A 25,387-nucleotide genomic window follows, 5' to 3' on the forward strand; every position below is an offset into this window, starting at 1 on the left:
TGTTTCAAGTCATTCAGGTGTGACAGTCACATTCCGGAGCTCCATGTCCGGGTGCACAAAAGGTACACAAACACACACAGACGCTCACACACACACACACACCACTACACCGTGTGTGTGTTTGCTTGAACTCAACGCACCTGAGAGACCAGGCCCCGCCCCCAGCTCCCCTTGAACACCTCCCTCACCAGGAGATAATGGAAACATTACTACATGGGGGGGAGGGGTCAGGTGACAGAAAGGTAAAATCGGGTCAAGCGGGGTGTTTCTGAACAAACACACCTTCATTACCAACAACCTGTTCACAGACGCATTGCAAACTGTGAAGGTAATGGCAAATATTTTCAGGTTTTCATTCTTTATCAGTCAGCTGTCGCTATGGATTATAATTAGGTTAAAATGCCAGCAGACCGCTTTGCTTTACAAGTAATCGGCCAGTTTGAGTGTTTGCATAGTAAGACTCTATGCACTCTATGCATAGAGTGCATAGAGTGCACTCTATGCAAGATGACACTCTATGCAAGAGTGTCATCTTGCATAGTAAGATGACACGCAAACCTGAGTAAAGCCAGTTTGACGTGCTTTAACTAAACACAAGCAGCATCATGTCTGAGCATTTTAAAGATGGGAATTTACCAAAGGTAATATTGGGTATATAGTATGTCTGTCAACAGTCCAGTCTACAGTTTACATATCTCCCCCAAATTCTTAAATTTACTTCACATTCCACTTGAGACTAAAACTATCTACTTTTTTCCTTCTATTTAACATTCCATTGATATGACTGGATACAGCGCTCAAATGCATTTTTAAAGCTTGGAGTAAGTCAGTGATTGGACAGCCATCAGGTCATGATTTTGTATTCCATAATAAAACGCTTCGTGACTAAAAATTGTTTTTTTTCTGACCTGAGAAACAGAATGTTGGGTTTCATTCATTTTCATGTCAGCCATAACCATGAACATGAACAGAAATAATCACGAATTCTGACTCTGTAATGAATCCATGGAAATTTTGAGGTTTTGAATCAAACGGCAGCAATAAATAAAACTTTATGATGATGTTCTAATTTACTAGGATATTTAACTGTAGTCAAATGGAGCAATATGAAGACATAACTACGTAACTTCAACCTGTTCATTTGCTTTTTTATCATTTAAATTAGAAATATACAATAAAATCAAAGACAAAGCAGAAAAAAATATGAAGTTTCTCAAAATTCGACTTACCTTTATAAACTACTTCTATCGTGCTCTGCTGTCTGGCATGAAGGAAAACTGTTTAGCCACTCAGACCCACTTTGGTTCCAAAAATCTGGTTAAACATGTCCAAAGTGAACTTACTAAACAATTAGTCACTGATTTGTCTTCTTCTTATCTCTCGCCATTAAATTCCCTAGATTGAGAGCAGAGTGAAATGTGTGGCCTGGTAAGAGGTGGAGTGTGTGTACCTGAAAGCAGCCGGCTCAAACAGAACCAGCAGGATGACTGACTGAATGACTCACACCAATGATGTTAGAGAGAGCAGGCTGCTCTGCTTCCTGCTCTCTGCTCTAATCTGCTCAGGTTGTAATAAAACCAGGTCGGACTATATAAAGCAGCAGTTATCTGAACACACACTGGGATGACTTTGCCAAATACGATTTGCTTTGTCTCAATAAAGGGAGATTTTGACTGAAATAAATTAATAAATATGCATATTTAGATGACTGGGTGACCATTAGTACAAGCCGATGTGTAAAGAAAGCACTTCTATGACTTTGTATTTTTATGATGCAAAGCACATTGAAATGACTTGTTGTTGAAATGTGCTGCACAAATAAAATTTGATTGAGTGATTGATTAAATAATGTAAAAAAAAAAAAAAAGCTACATAGCTACCTTTTCCAAAGCAGGTAACCCTGCTTGAGGAGCCAATCCAAGCATTTAGCTTGCAAACAGTAAGTGAATCTTCATCAATGCTGACTGAATCTCTGCATAGGGTAGAATGAGATTTAGTAATGATATTCATATCAGTTCAAACTATCACAGCATTAAGCACTTTTAGGCTAACATTGCAAATAAGAAATTGTTCTTAATGTTTTGTCTGGTGGCATAAAGATTTAACTACCAAACCAGGCCCAGCGGCACGGAGTCAGCCGTTCCCCCCCCGGACTGGAAGCTGTTTTTACCTTAGAATGGCCAACTTTCTGTTATTCCTATATCAATTTGATACAGTAGGGGTTTCCGCACTTCCCATATCTGTGTCCTCTGTCACTGTTTTCAGCAGTTAAACTCTTCCTTTAAGACTTTTAGTTCCCGGCAGCTTCTACTTTGTACCATAAAACGAATGCATCAATAATTCAGCCTTAAATCCATTTTCTATGCCAGTGTTTGAAGTCGTGGCAGGTCAGGCCAGCAGTTACAGGGGTCTGGATCTGGATCCATCACAGGACCAAGACATGAGACCAGTACCTAAGAGCAATTTAGAACTGTTACTAACCATACTATGAGTGTTCTTGAACTGTAGAGTGAGAATTTTAACAGCTTTAAATGGCTTTACAGGGAGCATGACTTCATAGCTGGGGAAAAGATTGCGCCTCAGCCGAGTTTGTGTCGGGAAATGTAATTTGGAGTATCAGTCCCTTGTATTTCTGTTTTAATCAAAGTTAGAGATTAAGCTTTTTTTTTCTACAGCTCCACACAGAGGATCTAATCCATGCTAATCAGATTACAGACAGCAGCTCTCGGCGGAGATGCCGGTTTGGACTGAACGCAACGACAATGCATGCCGGTTTCTTGTAATCTATAAGCAGCTTAAGTTGATGGGTTTGAATATGAAGCTCCAAATAGAATGACCATAAAAAGAGCATCGGGTAGAGTTTAAAAAGGGAACAGTGTGGCTTTACAGGACGTGTTCATAATGAGCCAATTGAGTGCAGAGGAAGTCAAGCAAAACAAAGTCACTCTTCTGTCACTGCAATGTCAACACATCCTAATGTTGCTTCTAACAGCCACAGTCAATAGAGGCCATCTCTACTGTGTCCTTCACTGGATGGTTCTGACAGAGTTGTTGTGGGTTTAAAAAGTTTCAAGGCATTGGATTAAATCAGATGATTTAAACTGACACAAACTGAGCTAAAAATGTGATCCAGTCTCTAAAAGTTGAAAACTATGGAAGCGTTTTACCGTAGGAGCTTGGAAATCAATTCAGAAGTGGTATCTGGTTAAAACGAGAAAGTTTTCTTGTTCTCACCAGTTTTATATCTTGTAAGGAATAAAGGGGCTCACTGTGACTCTCCTCACTCCGTTTCTTCTAGACAACATCTAAAAATATGACCTTTTTTTCTTAAAAAGAGGATATTTTGCTTTTAATGACATGTACGGGTGATTATAAAAAGATTTTTAAATCTATTTGGCTATTTCTAAGAGCACACCACGTTTTAGGATGCCATAAATTTGCCATTTTCATATGGTGATGCTGGTCTTGAAAAGCAAAACAGTGAGCGGTTGAATTTATTCTCACTAGTCATTGAATTGTGCAATTTGACATTTCAAAAATAAAACTGCTTAATGGAAATACATCAACTTAAAAAAATAAAATAATTTTTTAATTTGCCGCTAAAATGAGGTGGGTTTTTATTTTTATTTTTTTGGCTGTATCAGATTTGGGGGGTTTTTTCGCAACACTACAACGGAGACACTTTTTTCACATCCTACGAGACACGTGGTCAACAACCTGATGTTGCTACCGACGCAAACCAGGAAGAAGACAGGAAGTAGTTGTTGCAGGGTGATGGTGAGGCGTGTCTTTTAATGACTTATCTCGTGAGCGAACTTATTCATTTGTTATTTTAATTGTGCTTCTTATTTAATAGAAAACACAACAATTGCAAAAAAGAAAAAAAACATAAACAAGTGTGCCAGGAACTTAACTCTACGCATCCTGCTGTGGAGAGCTCCTCTTCAGTGGAAACTACCCACAGCAAGGCAGTTGGTCAGCTAAATCCAGTGCAATAAAGCCAGGAAACTGGTCAGAGGCTGATAAATGATTAGAACTAGGGTGGAGGTTCACCTTCCAGCAGCAGCTGAACTACAATGTGATGGTTTAGCTGTAGCACGTGCTAGAATATTCCAGTCAGTGTACAAACTTAGATCAGTCACATGCCCCAAAGAATTTGCAATCATCATACAAATGCATTTGTTAGACACTGAGCATCATCATTTAATGTATCCTGAAATCTCACAGACAGTCCAATGCGCGCTAAAATTGACCCAAGTGAAGCACGTCACAAGGACAGAAGCTGAGCGATTCGTCCAATCAAACAAATTCAGTTATATCTAATATCATTACAACAGCATCAGAAAGACTGAACAGAAACAGAAAACAGTTGTAAACCACAGAGGGAGGACATGAGTGCCATGGTGCCACAGGTTTGTACAAAGTTAGGGGAAAAAACTCTGAACAACCTGGAGCCATCTCTTTCCAACAAAAAGCCTGAATAAGCGTCGTCTTCTAACCAGAACCTTACAGAAAATTAGACTTTCAGCACTTCAGTTAAACAGCAGCCTGATAAACAGGCTTGACAAAGCGGTAACCCGACCCCTAGGGCTCAGCGGGTTCCAGCGTGACCACCACACCCCCACCCTCTTCAACTGAGTCTCATGCTGGGACATACAGTTATGGCAAGGCAAGCTTAGCTCTAAGGTTACCTCAGTGTAATAGCACTCATTTTGTTTGACAAAGAGTTCATGATTAACATAATTATGGACTCTGAAGGTTGGACTGAAGCACAGACCATTTACAGTAAACACAAAGGTCTGTCGTCACCATGGTTCAGGTAAATACACTTGACCTTGGTTGGAGAGCGCAGCAGGACAGGCAGACAGACAGACAGCAGCTCCTTCTGAAAGCTTCTGTCTGTCTGTTAAATACATTCAGGTGATAACAACCGTTCTGCTAACTGTTCAGCCTCTGCACTGTGAAGTTCATGAGCTAATTCCTGAACAAGAGCCTGGAATGGAAAGGTCCCCTTCAGTTGTTCCATGTGGGCTGCCAACACCTACGTTCAGCAGCCAATCCAGGGCTTTCTTACTGCCACACCTCTCTGACCTCATGGAGAAGGTCAGAGGATTGAGAGGTTTCTACCGCTGTAAGTTAGGAACTAAAACCTTATTTATAGAGAACCTTTCATAATATAAACACCACTAAGTACCTCACACTAAACAAATACCGTATTTTCCGCACTGTAAGGCGCACCCAAAAACCTTCAATTTTCTCAAAAGCCGACAGTGCGCCTTATAATCCGGTGCGCCTTATATATGGACCAATATTGAGCCACAACAGGTCTCAAAACTACGGTAAGCAGTCGCCGACTTCATTTTCCCCCGTAGAAGAAGAAGCGCGCGGTGCACGCTGGGTTTTGTGTAAAGACCCCAAAATGGCTCCTATTAAGAGACACGCTTACGACGCAGAGTTTAAGCTCAAGGCGATCAGTCACGCAGTAGAACACGGGAATAGAGCAGCAGCAAGAGAATTTAACATGAACCAATCAATGGTGCGGAAGTGGATATATATTGTGATTGCACTAACGTTTGATTTACCGTAACAGTATCAGACTGTTTTTTACGTGTTTATTGAATCGAGGAAAAGTTCCCCTCCACTATATGTTATACCTTGCTGTTGTTAAAAGATAAACTGTGTCACGAAAATACCACGTCACTTACTTTACCTCGGGGAAAATAATAAAACAGCTGTTTATTCATTTTGGGAGTGAACGGAGTTTTCAGAACGCTGGTTTGTAATCTATTAATAAAGTTTGACTGACCTATCTGACTATTTTGTTGACATTCCCTTTAGCGCAGTTCCATCTAATGGATGCATAACGTAACCCCAGCCTCTACTGTAGCGTCTATTCTATGTGCCTTATAATGCGGTGAGCCTTATATGTGAAAAAAGTTTTAAAACAGGCCATTCATTGAAGGTGCGCCTTATAATGTGGAAAATACGGTACCGTTAATATAAATAAAAGCTAACAATCGGATTGAGTTTCTGATTTAGTGCTATAAATCAGAAGACAAAACTAAAACTTTTTATAAATTAAATGCTAACAATAAACAGTCGCAAATATTAGGAGCTGAAATACTTAATGGTTTTAATTGTGATTAATCAATTATTGAAGTGATTGTCAACTAATTTAGTAACTGATTAATCATTAACTGGAGTATACAGACTCAGAAAAGTTATTTGATAAAAGAACAACATCCTCAGAACAGTACTCAAGGCAAAATGTACAAAAATATATACATTTTGCATTTGAGATAAGAAAAACTGTCTGTAAATACATTCTGCCCAAAACTCATCAAGTGGCAGTTTTAGCTTCACCTGGTTCAAATTCAGTCCAAAAAATAATCTCACACTAAAACACATTTTCAACTCTACAGCGAATTAACGTTAAGTCAAGCACAAAGGACAGCTTTTCAAATGTTGATGTTAGAGATCATTTTCAGCTGCATCCTTTGCTACCGCTGATCAAGCATGCTATTTAGGAAATAAAATTAATATTTTCTTATTTAAAAAGGATTTGAATTAATTCCTTATTTGTATATTTCAGTGTATTTCTGATTGCATAAAAAAGTCTTAAATAAAAAATATATTTTTTAAGATAGTAATTAGAATTATAACTAAAATTACCTTTAGTTGAACATGAAAATTTAAGTTCAGGAGTCACAGAGACTTCACAGTGACTTCAGACTCTGTGACGTCAGGAGTCACAGAAATTTTCAGCCTCTGTGACTCCTGACATCACAGAAGTTTTCAGCCTCTGTGACTCCTGATGTCGGAAGTTTTCAGCCTCTGTGACTCCTGACGTCAGAAGTTTTCAGCCTCTGTGACTCCTGACGTCACAGAAGTTTTCAGCCTCTGTGACTCCAGACTTCACAGAAGTTTTCAGCCTCTGTGACTCCTGACGTCGGAAGTTTTCAGCCTCTGTGACTCCTGACGTCAGACGTTATCAGCCTCTGTGACGTCAGGAGTCACAGAAGTTTTCAGCCTCTGTGACTCCTGACGTCACAGAAGTTTTCAGCCTCTGTGACTCCTGACGTCAGAAGTTTTCAGCCTCTGTGACTCCTGACGTCACAGAAGTTTTCAGCCTCTGTGACTCCAGACGTCACAGAAGTTTTCAGCCTCTGTGACTCCTGACGTCACAGAAGTTTTCAGCCTCTGTGACTCCAGACTTCACAGAAGTTTTCAGCCTCTGTGACTCCTGACGTCGGAAGTTTTCAGCCTCTGTGACTCCTGACGTCAGACGTTATCAGCCTCTGTGACGTCAGGAGTCACAGAAGTTTTCAGCCTCTGTGACTCCTGACGTCACAGAAGTTTTCAGCCTCTGTGACTCCTGACGTCAGAAGTTTTCAGCCTCTGTGACTCCTGACGTCACAGAAGTTTTCAGCCTCTGTGACTCCAGACGTCACAGAAGTTTTCAGCCTCTGTGACTCCTGACGTCACAGAAGTTTTCAGCCTCTGTGACTCCTGACGTCACAGAAGTTTTCAGCCTCTGTGACTCCTGACGTCAGAAGTTTTCAGCCTCTGTGACTCCTGACGTCACAGAAGTTTTCAGCCTCTGTGACTCCTGATGTCGGAAGTTTTCAGCCTCTGTGACTCCTGACGTCAGAAGTTTTCAGCCTCTGTGACTCCTGACGTCACAGAAGTTTTCAGCCTCTGTGACTCCAGACTTCACAGAAGTTTTCAGCCTCTGTGACTCCTGACGTCGGAAGTTTTCAGCCTCTGTGACTCCTGACGTCAGAAGTTTTCAGCCTCTGTGACTCCTGACGTCACAGAAGTTTTCAGCCTCTGTGACTCCTGACGTCACAGAAGTTTTCAGCCTCTGTGACTCCTGACGTCAGAAGTTTTCAGCCTCTGTGACTCCTGACGTCACAGAAGTTTTCAGCCTCTGTGACTCCTGACGTCACAGAAGTTTTCAGCCTCTGTGACTCCTGACGTCAGAAGTTTTCAGCCTCTGTGACTCCTGACGTCACAGAAGTTTTCAGCCTCTGTGACTCCTGACGTCACAGAAGTTTTCAGCCTCTGTGACTCCTGACGTCAGAAGTTTTCAGCCTCTGTGACTCCTGACGTCACAGAAGTTTTCAGCCTCTGTGACTCCTGACGTCACAGAAGTTTTCAGCCTCTGTGACTCCTGACGTCAGAAGTTTTCAGCCTCTGTGACTCCTGACGTCACAGAAGTTTTCAGCCTCTGTGACGTCAGGAGTCACAGAAGTTTTCAGCCTCTGTGACTCCTGACGTCACAGAAGTTTTCAGCCTCTGTGACTCCTGACGTCAGAAGTTTTCAGCCTCTGTGACTCCTGACGTCACAGAAGTTTTCAGCCTCTGTGACTCCAGACGTCACAGAAGTTTTCAGCCTCTGTGACTCCTGACGTCACAGAAGTTTTCAGCCTCTGTGACTCCTGACGTCACAGAAGTTTTCAGCCTCTGTGACTCCTGACGTCAGAAGTTTTCAGCCTCTGTGACTCCTGACGTCACAGAAGTTTTCAGCCTCTGTGACTCCTGATGTCGGAAGTTTTCAGCCTCTGTGACTCCTGACGTCAGAAGTTTTCAGCCTCTGTGACTCCTGACGTCACAGAAGTTTTCAGCCTCTGTGACTCCAGACTTCACAGAAGTTTTCAGCCTCTGTGACTCCTGACGTCGGAAGTTTTCAGCCTCTGTGACTCCTGACGTCAGAAGTTTTCAGCCTCTGTGACTCCTGACGTCACAGAAGTTTTCAGCCTCTGTGACTCCTGACGTCACAGAAGTTTTCAGCCTCTGTGACTCCTGACGTCAGAAGTTTTCAGCCTCTGTGACTCCTGACGTCACAGAAGTTTTCAGCCTCTGTGACTCCTGACGTCACAGAAGTTTTCAGCCTCTGTGACTCCTGACGTCAGAAGTTTTCAGCCTCTGTGACTCCTGACGTCACAGAAGTTTTCAGCCTCTGTGACTCCTGACGTCACAGAAGTTTTCAGCCTCTGTGACTCCTGACGTCAGAAGTTTTCAGCCTCTGTGACTCCTGACGTCGGAAGTTTTCAGCCTCTGTGACTCCTGACGTCAGACGTTATCAGCCTCTGTGACGTCAGGAGTCACAGAAGTTTTCAGCCTCTGTGACTCCTGACGTCACAGAAGTTTTCAGCCTCTGTGACTCCTGACGTCAGAAGTTTTCAGCCTCTGTGACTCCTGACGTCACAGAAGTTTTCAGCCTCTGTGACTCCAGACGTCACAGAAGTTTTCAGCCTCTGTGACTCCTGACGTCACAGAAGTTTTCAGCCTCTGTGACTCCTGACGTCACAGAAGTTTTCAGCCTCTGTGACTCCTGACGTCAGAAGTTTTCAGCCTCTGTGACTCCTGACGTCACAGAAGTTTTCAGCCTCTGTGACTCCTGATGTCGGAAGTTTTCAGCCTCTGTGACTCCTGACGTCAGAAGTTTTCAGCCTCTGTGACTCCTGACGTCACAGAAGTTTTCAGCCTCTGTGACTCCAGACTTCACAGAAGTTTTCAGCCTCTGTGACTCCTGACGTCGGAAGTTTTCAGCCTCTGTGACTCCTGACGTCAGAAGTTTTCAGCCTCTGTGACTCCTGACGTCACAGAAGTTTTCAGCCTCTGTGACTCCTGACGTCACAGAAGTTTTCAGCCTCTGTGACTCCTGACGTCAGAAGTTTTCAGCCTCTGTGACTCCTGACGTCACAGAAGTTTTCAGCCTCTGTGACTCCTGACGTCACAGAAGTTTTCAGCCTCTGTGACTCCTGACGTCAGAAGTTTTCAGCCTCTGTGACTCCTGACGTCACAGAAGTTTTCAGCCTCTGTGACTCCTGACGTCACAGAAGTTTTCAGCCTCTGTGACTCCTGACGTCAGAAGTTTTCAGCCTCTGTGACTCCTGACGTCACAGAAGTTTTCAGCCTCTGTGACTCCTGACGTCACAGAAGTTTTCAGCCTCTGTGACTCCTGACGTCAGAAGTTTTCAGCCTCTGTGACTCCTGACGTCACAGAAGTTTTCAGCCTCTGTGACGTCAGGAGTCACAGAAGTTTTCAGCCTCTGTGACTCCTGACGTCACAGAAGTTTTCAGCCTCTGTGACTCCTGACGTCAGAAGTTTTCAGCCTCTGTGACTCCAGACGTCACAGAAGTTTTCAGCCTCTGTGACTCCTGACGTCACAGAAGTTTTCAGCCTCTGTGACTCCTGACGTCACAGAAGTTTTCAGCCTCTGTGACTCCTGACGTCACAGAAGTTTTCAGCCTCTGTGACTCCAGACGTCACAGAAGTTTTCAGCCTCTGTGACTCCTGACGTCACAGAAGTTTTCAGCCTCTGTGACTCCTGACGTCACAGAAGTTTTCAGCCTCTGTGACTCCTGACGTCAGAAGTTTTCAGCCTCTGTGACTCCTGACGTCACAGAAGTTTTCAGCCTCTGTGACTCCTGATGTCGGAAGTTTTCAGCCTCTGTGACTCCTGACGTCAGAAGTTTTCAGCCTCTGTGACTCCTGACGTCACAGAAGTTTTCAGCCTCTGTGACTCCAGACTTCACAGAAGTTTTCAGCCTCTGTGACTCCTGACGTCGGAAGTTTTCAGCCTCTGTGACTCCTGACGTCAGAAGTTTTCAGCCTCTGTGACTCCTGACGTCACAGAAGTTTTCAGCCTCTGTGACTCCTGACGTCACAGAAGTTTTCAGCCTCTGTGACTCCTGACGTCAGAAGTTTTCAGCCTCTGTGACTCCTGACGTCACAGAAGTTTTCAGCCTCTGTGACTCCTGACGTCACAGAAGTTTTCAGCCTCTGTGACTCCTGACGTCAGAAGTTTTCAGCCTCTGTGACTCCTGACGTCACAGAAGTTTTCAGCCTCTGTGACTCCTGACGTCACAGAAGTTTTCAGCCTCTGTGACTCCTGACGTCAGAAGTTTTCAGCCTCTGTGACTCCTGACGTCACAGAAGTTTTCAGCCTCTGTGACTCCTGACGTCACAGAAGTTTTCAGCCTCTGTGACTCCTGACGTCAGAAGTTTTCAGCCTCTGTGACTCCTGACGTCACAGAAGTTTTCAGCCTCTGTGACGTCAGGAGTCACAGATGTTTTCAGCCTCTGTGACTCCAGACGTCACAGAGGTTTTCAGCCTCTGTGACTCCAGACGTCACAGAAGTTTTCAGCCTCTGTGACTCCTGACGTCACAGAAGTTTTCAGCCTCTGTGACTCCAGACGTCACAAAAGTTTTCAGCCTCTGTGACTCCTGACGTCACAGAAGTTTTCAGCCTCTGTGACTCCTGACGTCACAGAAGTTTTCAGCCTCTGTGACGTCAGGAGTCACAGATGTTTTCAGCCTCTGTGACTCCAGACGTCACAGAAGTTTTCAGCCTCTGTGACTCCAGACGTCACAGAAGTTTTCAGCCTCTGTGACTCCTGACGTCGGAAGTTTTCAGCCTCTGTGACTCCTGACGTCACAGAAGTTTTCAGCCTCTGTGACTCCTGACGTCGGAAGTTTTCAGCCTCTGTGACTCCTGACGTCAGAAGTTTTCAGCCTCTGTGACTCCTGACGTCACAGAAGTTTTCAGCCTCTGTGACTCCTGACGTCACAGAAGTTTTCAGCCTCTGTGACTCCTGACGTCAGAAGTTTTCAGCCTCTGTGACTCCTGACGTCACAGAAGTTTTCAGCCTCTGTGACTCCTGACGTCACAGAAGTTTTCAGCCTCTGTGACTCCTGACGTCAGAAGTTTTCAGCCTCTGTGACTCCTGACGTCACAGAAGTTTTCAGCCTCTGTGACTCCTGACGTCACAGAAGTTTTCAGCCTCTGTGACTCCTGACGTCAGAAGTTTTCAGCCTCTGTGACTCCTGACGTCACAGAAGTTTTCAGCCTCTGTGACTCCTGACGTCACAGAAGTTTTCAGCCTCTGTGACTCCTGACGTCAGAAGTTTTCAGCCTCTGTGACTCCTGACGTCACAGAAGTTTTCAGCCTCTGTGACTCCAGACGTCACAAAAGTTTTCAGCCTCTGTGACTCCTGACGTCACAGAAGTTTTCAGCCTCTGTGACGTCAGGAGTCACAGATGTTTTCAGCCTCTGTGACTCCAGACGTCACAGAAGTTTTCAGCCTCTGTGACTCCAGACGTCACAGAAGTTTTCAGCCTCTGTGACTCCTGACGTCGGAAGTTTTCAGCCTCTGTGACTCCTGACGTCAGAAGTCTTCAGCCTCTGTGACCCCTGACGTCAGAAGTCTTCAGCCTCTGTGACTCCTGACGTCGGAAGTTTTCACCCTCTGTGACTCCTGACGTCACAGAAGTTTTCAGCCTCTGTGACTCCTGACGTCACAGAAGTTTTCAGCCTCTGTGACTCCTGACGTAGGAAGTTTTCAGCCTCTGTGACTCCTGACGTCAGACGTTTTCAGCCTCTGTGACTTCTGACGTCGGAAGTTTTCAGCCTCTGTGACTCCTGACGTCAGACGTTTTCAGCCTCTGTGACTCCTGACGTCGGAAGTCTTCAGCCTCTATGACTCCTGACGTCGGAAGTCTTCAGCCTCTGTGACTCCTGACGTCACAGAAGTTTTCAGCCTCTGTGACTCCTGACGTCGGAAGTCTTCAGCCACTGTGACTCCTGACGTCACAGAAGTTTTCAGCCTCTGTGACTCCTGACGTCAGAAGTCTCCAGCCTCTGTGACTCCTGACGTCGGAAGTTTTCAGCCTCTGTGACTCCAGACGTCACAGAAGTTTTCAGCCTCTGTGACTCCTGACGTCACAGAAGTTTTCAGCCTCTGTGACTCCTGATGTCAGAAGTCTTCGGCCTCTGTGACTCCTGACGTCACAGATGTTTTCAGCCTCTGTGACTCCTGACGTCACAGAAGTTTTCAGCCTCTGTGACTCCTGACGTCGGAAGTTTTCAGCCTCTGTGACTCCTGACGTCGGAAGTCTTCAGCCTCTGTGACTCCTGACGTCGGAAGTCTTCAGCCTCTGTGACTCCAGACGTCACAGAAGTTTTCAGCCTCTGTGACTCCTGACGTCACAGAAGTTTTCAGCCTCTGTGACTCCTGACGTCGGAAGTGTTCAGCCTCTGTGACTCCAGACGTCACAGAAGTTGACTGACCTATCTGACTATTTTGTTGACATTCCCTTTAGCGCAGTTCCATCTAATGGATGCATAACGTAACCCCAGCCTCTACTGTAGCCTCTATTCTATGCGCCTTATAATGCGGTGCGCCTTATATATGAAAAAAGTTTTAAAACAGGCCATTCATTGAAGGTGCGCCTTATAATGTGGTGCGCCTTATAGTGCGGAAAATACGGTAGTTATTAAATCAAGACCTGTTGACTAAAAGTGGATATAAAGCGACGCATGTAGAAGTTCTGCATCCTGCCCATTAAGAGCTCTCCAATACAAGAATCTTAAAATGCACTCGGAAATAAACCACAGGCCTTTGCAGACCCGTAAGCAGTGAGACTCAAATGTGAACAGGCATGATTTAGCCAGATGTCTGGCAGCAGCATATTGAACAACCTGCTACTGTTTTATGGAGGTTATACTAACGTTTTGTGAAAAATGGTTTGCAATAAGCAGAAAGGCACAACTGTTTACTTTGATAATAATTTTCAAATGACAAGAGCAGGAATGAAAAGTGCCAGTTGTTCCAAATGATTTTTTTTTATTCCGGAAAGATAAGTATTTCTTTTTTCTTTGTTTAGCTGAAGAAAAACACCAGACATTCACTGTTTGACTGAGACGAAGCACTTCAGTAAAGTGTAGTTAAGAAAGAAGATTTACAACTAAATGTCATCTGTTTAGTAGTGATGCCAGGTCCAATGAATTTACCCAAGAGTGAGCAGATATAACAAAAAAGCAAGAACTAAAGTAGAACCTTGGGATACACCAAGCCTGCTGTTTGCTAATGTAACTGAGTGTTGTTATCCAGACAATACACCCGGGAAACAACTAAAAACGATAGCCTTTATATAGTCAAATACAACAAGAACTGCTTCCTTTTAACTACACAAGAAGAGCATCAAACATTGATAAAGTTTCTGATGAACAAAAATGGCTTCTGGTACGACTGCCCTCACAACCAAAAGCCATTTTTGTTCTTCGAGTACTATTGTCCTGAGATGCATTCAGGTGGTACTGCAGCTAAATGTCATTAAATGTCACTATTCTCTAGAGCTTAGACAGCAGTATCTTACCCCCAACCACCACCATCAAACTTGGTTTTGTAAATAAAGTCTAATGAGCCTGGCCAGATGTTGAAATAGGACACTGCTTTTCAGAAAGCCACAACATGTAGACATTATCAACGGAACAGTTTCGGATCCTTATATAAGAGAAACTTCAAAACAGGATGGGACACGTGAATATGAGCTGTAAAGGTTCCAGCTTGGCTACAGGAAGGGGCTGCATCTGGCCAGAATGGTATTCCATTATAGACCCGCTCAGTGTTGTTTTTACACTTTGTGTGCAGATTCAACAGAGAAGATAATGATATTAACAATGAGATATGGGAGGTAGAGCTGTATTATTTGTCCAACACATCCCACAGATGCTTGACTGGGTAGAGGTCTGTGAAATAAGCAGGTGAAGACAGTATGACAAAGTTCTTGTTAGAATCCCAGAAGCAGCTTTGCTCTGAGGAAATATGCATCACCCTGTTTAAGAGGCCACAAAATGGTCTGAAACATCACTTAGCTAGAGGGTAGATGTCAAAGTAACATCTATATGGATGATAGGACCAAAGGTTTCCCTAGAGGAGCATAGAGCACTGCACTCCCTCTGCCGACTCACCTTCTACCTAATTCATCTGAGTAACATACTGTATATACCCAAAGTAAGCGATACAATCTTCAGACATCAACACGATTGAAGCAAACATGGCTACTCAGAACAAGTCATCTTCTTGCATTGCTACATGGTCCAGTTCTGATGCTTCCAGGCTTGTAGTTGGCGCTTTCAGTGGTCAGGAGTCAACATGACCACCCTGAACTGGACTTGGCTCCTCGTGTATATCGCCAAACCTTGATGATGTCATCAATTCACCAGAGCTCCTTCCAGGGATGGCATAGATACTGACCATTGCAAATCCTGGGAGACCCCAGAAGAGCTAACGGTTTGGAGATGCTCTGGCTCAGAAGTCCAGCCATCTGGGTGAGTTTGGCCCTGGTCAATTTTTTCTTACCCCACTCCCTGCTACTAAAATAAATTTTGAAAATATGACCCAAGGCATTTTTTTTGTAAGTTTTTCTTAATGGAACTTTCATTCACCAAAGCTCCTTTGTTGGCAAGCGTTTCCATGGTACAGTCCAAAACATAAGACCATCATGTCAGCAGGAGGTGAGCAGGAACTTTACCCTCTTCAGAGTATAGACTGAGATCTCACTCAGTGTGAGATCTCAGTGTGTAGCTTTCAGCAACACAGTTACAACCAATGATTATGTCACAGCACCTGAATTCTCTAAATACAGAACCACCATGAGGTCTATGAGAAGGTGTGCAGTGGGCCGTCAGTCACCTATTCACGGTTCACTCTTGGATTCCCCTACTTCCAGATTTTTCTGTGGAAATTAGCTTATTCATGGATCTTTCCATAGAGCATATCTAAAATATTCAAAAGAAAATGTAGCTTGGAAAGCTAAAATACCACGGCAAAATGTTCCTTGACACACTTTTCGCAACACAGTCAATCCAGGAACGTCATTCATCTTAGTGGTCACTGTCGGCTGAAACTCAGAGAGCAGAGATAAAGAACGTGGATGTTAGCTGTGCTCTGCAGTAGCATTAATGGGTTTCCACTGTGCACATAAATGCATAATAACATATATTTGGTGTTTGAGCTATTAAAATAGAAAATTATAAGCATTTTCACATTGACTCTGATTTTAGCTATTTGAGGTTGGTTGTGTTCCCTAATAATACTGGGTTACATTGCCCAAAGTGGGTCCTCGAGGGCCGGCATCCTGCATGTTTTAGTTCTCTCCCTGGTTTAAAGGACCTGGATCCAATGATGACTCATTAGAAGGCCGAAGAAGTACATTGACGTGCTGAAAAGGTTGCAACTATCAGCAGGGAGAGAACTAAAACGTGCAGGATGCCGGCCCTTAAGGGCCGAGTTTGGGCACCCCTGCTTTAAAGATATTTAATACTTGAACAGACATGTGTTAAAGGAGGACACACACACAGTAGTGGTTTCTCAAAAGTCTGTTACTAATCAATTACGGTAATAGTTTTTTATGTATCTCAGAACTATAACAGTTTAAATCTCAAAATTTTACTTTAAGGATTTACTTGGAGTTGACATAAGTCATAAGTCTTATGACTTTTGTCTTATGACCAAGGGAGGTGCTGTGGCCACTTATGCCAGTTAATGGATATTCACTGCATTCATTCCACTGTAATGAATAAAATCCAACCAACCAATTGGGCATGCTTCAAACTCCCTTACTGAATAAATAAATAAACTACTTTTTTTCCAAAGCCTTTTTCTGGGATAAATTTCTAACCTGGACAGCCGTTTTTACCTTGAAGGGGGAATTATAGAAAACTGCACTGGTTGTGGAAAAGATTCCATTAGAGGAAAAAATGCCTCAACCTATCAAAAAGGACAAAACGTCCACATGCTGCTAAATATGTAACCCTCAAAATCATATGGAATAAATAATCAGTATTATTCACTTCACCTCCTGGTCATTATGCTACGCCTGAATAAAACATAAAATGCTTCACTCAGAAAGATGGGAGAGAAATGTTTAAATATCTTGATTTTACAACTTATGGCCGCTGTTGAGTAACTTCACAAGAGTGACGTCATGATGCTCCGTCGCGCTCATTTTGAAAGAGGTCCATTTAAAACAAGAAGCTACAGTAAGTCCGCATTCCGCTTTATAAACCGACCTGTAACCTTTCACCTAAAGGTCAGCATGACGGCTCAACCAGAACAGAACTACATCCAAGCAGAAATATCACATCCTGAACCCGAGCCAACCTGCTGCTTGGAAACTAGTCTTCATCACATCCTGTTGTGGAGAGGAACAAAAACTCACCATGAGGTTATCTACAGGCATAAAATTCTGCTGCTGGCGGTGATTCCTCCGTTAGCGTAGCAGCTTAATCACACGGCGCTGCTGATGTAAGGACAGAGACCGGATGAAGCCAGCTTTAATTCCCATGGCCTGTATCGAGCTACACAGGAGGAGACTTTAAAATTCTAACATTTGACACTCAGATGTCCGCCTTTCTCCACGGGCGCTTGAACGCGTCATACAAAAAATGTCTTCAGGCATCTAACAAGGACACGCAGGAACCGGTCGCTATCTGCGTTCACTGTAGCGCGTGCCAGCGTCCTCAAACAAACCGACTGATAATGTCCAGGACCCCCCGACAGAGACACGCGGAGGTCTCCCATGGTTACCTTTCAGATGAAACGTAGACGTCCGTGTGTGTTCACGCGCTGCCTGCCGGGCTCCGTGACCTTGCCGCGGAAAGATGCGTGTGTGTCCGACGGGAACGGGGTGGATGCGACTTCGAGTTTCCTGAGAGTGGCTGAGCACCGCTCCGGCGCAGAGCAGCTGCAGGTGCTACCGCGCTGCGGAGGGCGGCGCTGCGCTGAGATCCCCGGGCTCTGGAGCAGATCAGGGCGGCTCAGACCGGCTCCACCATCATATCCTCATCCTCATCTTATTAATTATTCCTCCGTCATGCTGCTGAGCATCGCAGAACACAGACCAGGCAGCCGCACAGCAGCATTTTCTTCACATCATAAGCCCAAACTTTAAAGCATTTAATGACGACAAACACAAAGTAAGTAGTACATAATGTAGAAGTGGAAGGAAATAATGTATGGTTGATCAACCATATATTATAAAATATTAAATCAACTATGTGTATACACAAGTCATTTAGATATGACGTAAATATAAATTGAGTAAATAATAATGATAACAGGAAAAATGCCACCCTGTGGAACGTCAGAGAGACATGTTCAGTGCAGCCATCTTCTTCAGTCAAGACAGAAGTTGCCCACAGCATGATGCCGCCACTACCATGTTTCACCATAAGGAATGTATGTTCAAGGGACTTTGCATAGTTTTCTCTACAGTTTTGTAGAAAAGCCAGAAATATCTCTTTTCATCTGACCTCCTTTGAAAGTGTCAGCGTTCTTTTTCCCCACATGTTTTACTTCTGTTTTCCCACCTGAGCTGTGCAGCTACCCCAGAGTTACGCTACTTATATTAAATGTCACATCTGGACTAACTAAGTTGCTTCTAACTCTGTACAATGAATAAATAAATAAATATCCTGTCGACAGATATCTGTACATCTCTCATTTTTTCTCCACGTGGAACGGAGCATGATGCTGCCACCACCAGGTTTCACAGTGGAGAGATCATGTCACACCTTTTAGATTTTCATATTTTAATTTTTGAGAATTTCCAAGCAACAAAAACACCTTTGCACTCTTCAGAAATTTCCTGCATATCAAGTGTTGAATTCCTTTTGGATCTTATCAATTTGAGTTTTTTTTTTTTCTGCAAAATAACTTGAACTCATGTCAGGAGCATTTGATGACATTCTGTCCCAGATTCCTCATCTGATTACGCCCAGATGTTCCAAATCCTTATTTGTATTTCCTGTAAGAGATGAAACTGCTTCCTGCAGCCGATGGAGGTTCACTTTTACACACCGGCTGCGTTTCTCTGAGAAGTGTGGTTTGTATGTAAAAAAAAAAAGCGCCGCAACCGCCAGCATCAGACACAATCTGGGTCATCTGTGCTCAATCCACGGGATTAGTTTGGTCACTGAGAAGCCTCCGCATATGGTGCTGGAAGAAACACGCCTGATGATGAAAAGCCAGAAAAATCTACACCTCTGTGAATTTAAACTGGGACGAGGCAAACTACTGCTGGAGAAGATGGGCAGTTGGCCTTTAAGTTGTTCATAAAAAAAAGAGACATTAAAATTCTGCTTAAATAATCTCTATATAATTATTTTCTGAGCTATGTAGTTTTAAATATCTAATGTGAGCTGCTCTCAGCGCTCTGCGGGTGCTGCCAGATTGTTGTTCATGAATTTTTTATCTTTACAATGCATCAGCAATAAAAAGTTCTCTGAAACCGAGTCAAAGAGCCATTCATGCTGAGTCACGCTACTTTTTCCAAAAGCCTGACTCAGCATTTGTTCCCAGATGAAGGCAGGAGACATTTTAGCGCTGAGCAGGTCTCGTGTTATTTATCTAACTGGAACAGCGTAGCCAAACTTTTGGAAATAGTTTAGCTTTGAAATTCAAACTCGCGTCTTAATACTAAAGGGAATCATGTTTTTGTTGCACATGTACCAAATTACCAACAAATCAGACGTCACCTACTCAGGATTATCTCATCAGCACCGAGTTTGTACAGGGAATTTCAAATCAATGTTTGTTTTATATAAGTCTCGCATTAGGAAAGGTTGATGGAAACAAAATTCAAAATGACTTCCTAAATTTTGCAAAAATGTTTTTATGATCGCTTGAGGTGTGTTTTTTTTTTCACTTCACTGAAAAGAGTTAATGAGCTAAAGGAGAGATGGAAACACGTTTCCTGGATAAGTTCTTTCATATCAAACACTGAGTCCAAATCTCCAGCTCAGAGTAGGATTAGCATGGACGAGGTGGTTCATGCTAGTTAGCATCGTCTACTTTCTGTTTCTTACAGCCATTCATAAAGTCAAGGCCTGATAAAGTAATTTGCAGTTTCTTTTTTTTTTTTGGCAATGTCTTTGAAAGTTTCCTCAGAGTTCACATGACAGTCGGATGGAAACATGGCTAATATTTTCCCCTCTGGTGAACAGTTTGTAGGTCTTCTGACTCCCACTAAAGGCAGCTCATGTAACCGCCAGTGGCATTCGAACCACAATTTAATTACTATGAGTTTTCCTCAGCTGGTTGGATGTTGGAAGCTGGCGTGGCGGACGGTGACCTTTTAGAGAATCCTATAGCAATCCACCACTGTACTGTATGTCTGACCTTTTCTACCATTTTTTCATAAACTGCTGACCAATGCCTTGTTTCCATTGAGCGGTATGACATGGGTCAATGTGGGTTGGTACGCTATGGCAAACCCAAACATATAACTTTAATCTTACGAAAGAGCTTCGAGAGGCTATTCTAGTGAGAGCTAGCCTCACTTACATCAAATCAAAAGACTTTCTCATGGGAGGAGTCGGATTCTTTCAAGACCAAGTAAAAACGATGGCCAGCTAACCCATTACACCTGGGTTAGCTGCTTTCCAAACACCAGTCAATACCATGTCAGGAAGCACAGCGCCTGGATGTTTCAACTTCCCATACTGTTTTTTTTCTAATATGTTAGAAATGTGCTACAAAAAATCCACAAAATAAGCAGATTTTTCAAGAATAATTTTGATTTACATTCCACAGAAAATGTGTAAATAGTTGAATCTGTGAATACTTCTGGATGTTCAGCGTGTTAGAAAAGTAGCCATAAAGCAGTTTGTAGGCAATGATGTAGTTAAAAACCTGTGAAAGCGAAAGTCTTCATTTAATTTTACTGCAAAATCTTGAAAAGTGAAGCTGAAAGTCTACATAATAAAACTTTCATAAAAAATAATAAAAATCACATGTTTTATGAAATAAACATATGTCAAATGTTGTTGTGTTGCAACCTTATTAAAAGAAATTGTGTCCATTTGATAAACATTTTTTCAAAAAGTTGAATTTGAATGAGAAGGGAAAGAAGTGCAGAGTTCCGACATCCTGACAGATTGCAGAGGCAGCAGAAATTTGACAGGAACTGATGTCGTTGTACTTCCTGTCGGAGCTTCCTCTCAGGAATCCGTTCAGTCTGTTTTTCTTCACGCTGTCATCCAGCAGGAACGTGGAGATGCTAATGAGAAGTCTGGAAAACTTTTTATTCTCACCGTAAACACAAACGTTTTTATTTTCTGAACGTTTTCACCTTTTCTTCTTAACAAATACAAACTCCAAGCCAGACGATGTAGGTTTTATATGAAACACAATGCAAACAAAGTTGAAGGGAGATAGTGTTACAATTGGATTTGGGTCTATACTTTGACTGGGTCCAGGGCCGTGCAGAGCCCTTTGGAGGGGCAGGGGCTCAAAGTTAAAAAAGGGGCACATTGAAGAAGATTTTAAAACACCGTACAACAACAGCAACAACCCATATTAATCAATAATCTAATTGGATCCTACTATATCATTGCCATCATGCCGGGACAATGCAAAGCAAATCTAGTCCATATTTTCCCCAACAGGTATAAAGTTGCGGTTTCTGCTGCTGACAGTCCTGGAGGACTGAGTTGATCTGAGACAGGAGAGAAGGTCGCTGGTTATGAAGTTATGGAATAAGCAAATTTGCTGGCATTTTACTAATTAAGCCCTAATAATATCTATTTAACCTCTAGAACAACTTGGCTGCAGACTGATTTATAGATCAAAAAAGCTCAAAGGGGTTAATAGTTTGATGTTAGCACCTCTCAGATCTAGAATTGTAAGATATCAAGGCAAAGAAAACTCAGTAGCTGCTGGTAGGGGCCATTCAGGTCCCTCCAGACATTCAGGGGCCCCTAGAAATGGTTTAATTGTAACACAGACCATAGATCTAAACCTGTAGCATTTATTTATAGAGAATGACAATGTTATTACATTTTATTTAATGCATTCAGCTGAGAAAAATAAATAGTACATTTAGGATTTAATTAGGAAGTTTACTTTGTAAAAGTTTAAAGAATCATCTTGATAGTTTGGTTGTTGTGTTACCATGGCTACAATATGATGTAATCTTTGTGACTGAATTGGGTTTGTTCACAAATGCATCACAGCAAATAACCAATAATCAGTGATTGATTTTAACCTCGGCCAATAAACCTGGTCTCCCTCTCACAGATTCACCTTATCAATATTTAAACATGTTAGTGATGCTGAGGTTCTTAGTAGGACGGGTTCCGGGGGGCGGGGCGTTTATTCTAAGGCCCCGCGTTGGGCCGGCCCTGGAGGAACAGCCGCTGCGACGCGCATCTCTACCTGGAATCCCCCGGTGGCCCCTATGTCAGTCCGCCGATACTTTGGGTTTTGTCCCGTTATTGTGAGGACTATTATGAAAATATAACTAGAAACAGTTTTTCTAACGTCAACATCAGACCTACGTTTTTATTCACAAACCAGTGTATGAAAAAATATTCTTGCCCATAATTTGATAGTTAGAGGACACAGATCTGCCCTCCTCCTCACCATGGACCCGGAGTCTGAACAACATGGAGGCTCTGAGAGTCATTATTAGACTGAGGGCAGCCAGACTAGTTTTTTTGCTAAATCTTATTGCAAAAAGTTTTTTTTGAAAAAAAACAAACAACAAAAACTCAAAAAGGGCACTAGGGGCATCAAGGATAAAAGGGGCAGGGGCTCAAGCCCCCTTCGCCCCCCCTTCCTCCTCTGCACGTGGCTGACTGGGCCATTCTAACACATGGATATGCATTGATCTAAACCATTGCATTATAGTTCTGCCTGCAGGTGTAGGGCTGTTGTCCTGTTGGAAGGTGAACCTCTCCCCCCAGTCAGTGTTTTTTTTAATTTTTTTTATAAGTTTCAGATTCTAAATAAAATGGTGAATTCAGATTCATAACACATTTTCAGATTTCATTTTTAAGATTTTAGTGTGTTTTTTTTCTTTTTCTTTAAAAGCATGCATAATTTCCTTTCCACTTTATTCTTTGCACTGGTTTGTGCTGGCCTGTCATCCGGAACCATAACAAAGTACAAGAAAGTTTGTAGTTGTTATATGACAAAATGGCTGTGAAGACTTTCAGTTTTCAGTGAATCTGGTGAAATACCTCTAGAAGGAAACCAAACAGCTTCAACAGTAGCATCATTGTGACCAGTCAGAAATTCCAGCATTTTGTCACTGTGTGATTGTTTCTTGCTGCTGACACAAGCTTGGCCTTGTCTGATGAATATCTGACGGCCTGCATGATCTGCTGCAGGCCGATAACTCTGATGTTCTGCATGTATCCATGCGTCGTAGCGGTTGCCTATCTGACTGCAGCAGACTGACACATTGTTGCAGAGAGAAACATTTTTAAAGCGACATTGAGGAGCAGAATGAAGCCACGGACCAAATTCTACAAATACCCAAACTGACGACGAACCTGTGGAATGTGACAAGTCTTACAGTCTTACAGAACTTCAAACTTTAACCTCTCATGAGCTCCAGATCAACTTTATCTACTCAATTCTGCCTCCGAAACATAAGTTCATCAGAATCCCAAAGAACATACAAATGACCAATGCATACAACAAATGTGAAAAATATAGATGTTTGTTTTACTCATTAAAATCTGAGAAGAGTTGTGTGTGTTTGTATTCAGTCCCCCTCACTCTGCTACTTCTAAATGAAATCCAGTGGACCCAGTAAACAGAGTCTAACTGGTGCTGGTGTTGTTGACTCTCAGTCCAAGCAATGATGAAGGCAGCAGTACAGGAAACAGCAGCAGAGAACAAGTGACTACATCCTGTTTCCAGGTCAAATATATGTAAATTATTTTTCACTTCCTCTGTTTGAGTTTCTTGCTCATTTGTTGGTTTGTCTGCTTGCAATGTTTTCCAAGATTTTCAGGCAGACTAGAGTTTGCTTGTTTGAATTCAGATAAGAGAAATATTGTATTTATCTTATCTACTAGAAACTCTGGTTTTTAGTAGACAAATCCTCCATCGCAGCACCACAAAGCTGCAGCACACATGCTGCCCAATTGGCCAAGAGGCCCTGAAAGTCAGTTTCCCAGCTAGCCTTATACTCTGCTCATCAAGAGGCAGAGTGAAACCAGCTGGACCTGCTTAACCCGCCGGAACTCAGCAGCAACCTGAATTGGGGGGGGGGGGAAATCCTACATGCAGCCACCACTGCATGTAACAGTCCCCATAAAGAAATTGATTTGTGATTAAGCAAAAGAACATAAAACAGCTCACTTGCCACTAAGTGCCTCATGGGCTTGACGATCTACAGCAAAATGTGAAAGTCTTTCTGTCCTTCGTCACCAAAACCTGGATTTGGGTCGTTCAGCCAACCCAGCACAAGGTAGCGTCAGCAGCACTAGCGACAAATATCAAACATATTTCAACTTTCTTTTACCGGATTGCTAGCACGTCTACGTGTACGAGATCAAAATTTCAAAGGCACAAATTTCGCCGGCTGGTTGACCGGAGGAAGGCAAGCGACAGGCGACCGTGCAAGTCCCATAGGAAATGAATAGAGAGGGACTGACCTCATCTACCTGTGTGTCGAGTCCTTCACATGGTCACTCACACTACAACACAAGATATAGGAAGAACACAAGTACATACAGACCAACTAGGGTCAGTTACACCACAATCTGACATGAAAGTGCTGTTATGGAACAAAAGTGAACAATTCGCAGAGCATCTGCTGTCGTCTGAAAGGGTAAGCCACCAACCTACTTAGAGACAGCCGTCATCTGATCTGGGCAAGGCAAGGAGAGCGTTAATATGGCTGCGTTCACATCAGCTCTGTTCAGTCCGCTTTAATCCAACTCCAGTTTGTTTGCCTGTGAAGTTTGGTTCATTTGGGGAGGTGTGAACATCCAATCAAACTCTGATGCAGACCAAAGAAGCGAACTCTGGTCCGCCTAGAAACCTCAGTCTGGGTCCGGTTGAAATGAACTGTAGTGCGGTTCAAATGCACATGTGAATGCCAAGGGGACCGGAGACCACTCCAAAACCAGGAAACTTGTTGGTGCACCCATAATGCACAAGACATTATGGGTAAATACAGTCAAAGTACACACACAAGTCTGGCGCTAGCTAAATAGATTGTGGTCTTTAACTAAAGACAAAAGAGAAATCCTACAAGTGCTAAAATCTGGTGTCACTCCATTTTGGTTTACATTTCATAAAGAAGGAAGTAATGTTCAGTGTCTTCTTCAGAGTTTTTCGTGTCGTTTCCTTGAGTGGTTCTTGGTGCAGCGCCACCACAGGCGTGGAGGAAAACAGGTTTTTCAAAAGATTTGGTTTGTTTGACACAGCACAATGTGTAAGAGAACCGCAGCAACTGGAAATGGAACAAATGTTGCAATTTCGGTCCAAAACTGAACCGAGTCTAATGGCCTATCAGGGGAAAACACCCCAAGAGAAGCAGCAACTCAGCTCAGGTGCAGCTGGAGGGAAGCTACCAGTTGTGGACTTCCAAACTCTGGCCTTTTATTGAAGAATGGCAAAAAGAAAAAACGTTTGATCTCCTTTTGAAATTTTGCCACAAGCCATGGCAAAATAGAACCTTTGGCCTACATGTAAAAGCCTGACTATAGAGGAAAAATCTGCTTATCATCAAAAAAGCCCACCGCTGGGGTGAAACATGATAAGACGGAGCTAAATAAGCGGAAATCCTT

The 25,387-nt window shown here is 43.0% G+C and overlaps 1 protein-coding gene across 3 annotated transcripts in view; it reads right to left on the bottom strand.

The window, feature by feature from the left end:
• zgc:165507 (monocarboxylate transporter 2) overlaps nt 1-17,538 on the bottom strand; it is a 33,186-nt gene extending 15,648 nt beyond the window's left edge. Inside the window, exon 1 of one of the 3 annotated variants that reach the window (XM_032589361.1) lies at nt 17,385-17,538. The gene's annotated coding sequence lies outside the window, so the exon portion shown is untranslated. Of the gene's footprint in view, nt 1-1,229; nt 1,488-17,016; nt 17,172-17,384 lie in introns of those variants that run through there. The other 2 variants (XM_032589363.1, XM_032589362.1) reach the window with 2 other exon arrangements.
• Between the last annotated feature and the right edge of the window lie 7,849 nt (nt 17,539-25,387).

The sequence above is a fragment of the Xiphophorus hellerii genome, chromosome 17 (genome assembly GCF_003331165.1).
Source record: "Xiphophorus hellerii strain 12219 chromosome 17, Xiphophorus_hellerii-4.1, whole genome shotgun sequence".
NCBI classification, from domain to species: Eukaryota; Metazoa; Chordata; class Actinopteri; order Cyprinodontiformes; family Poeciliidae; genus Xiphophorus; species Xiphophorus hellerii.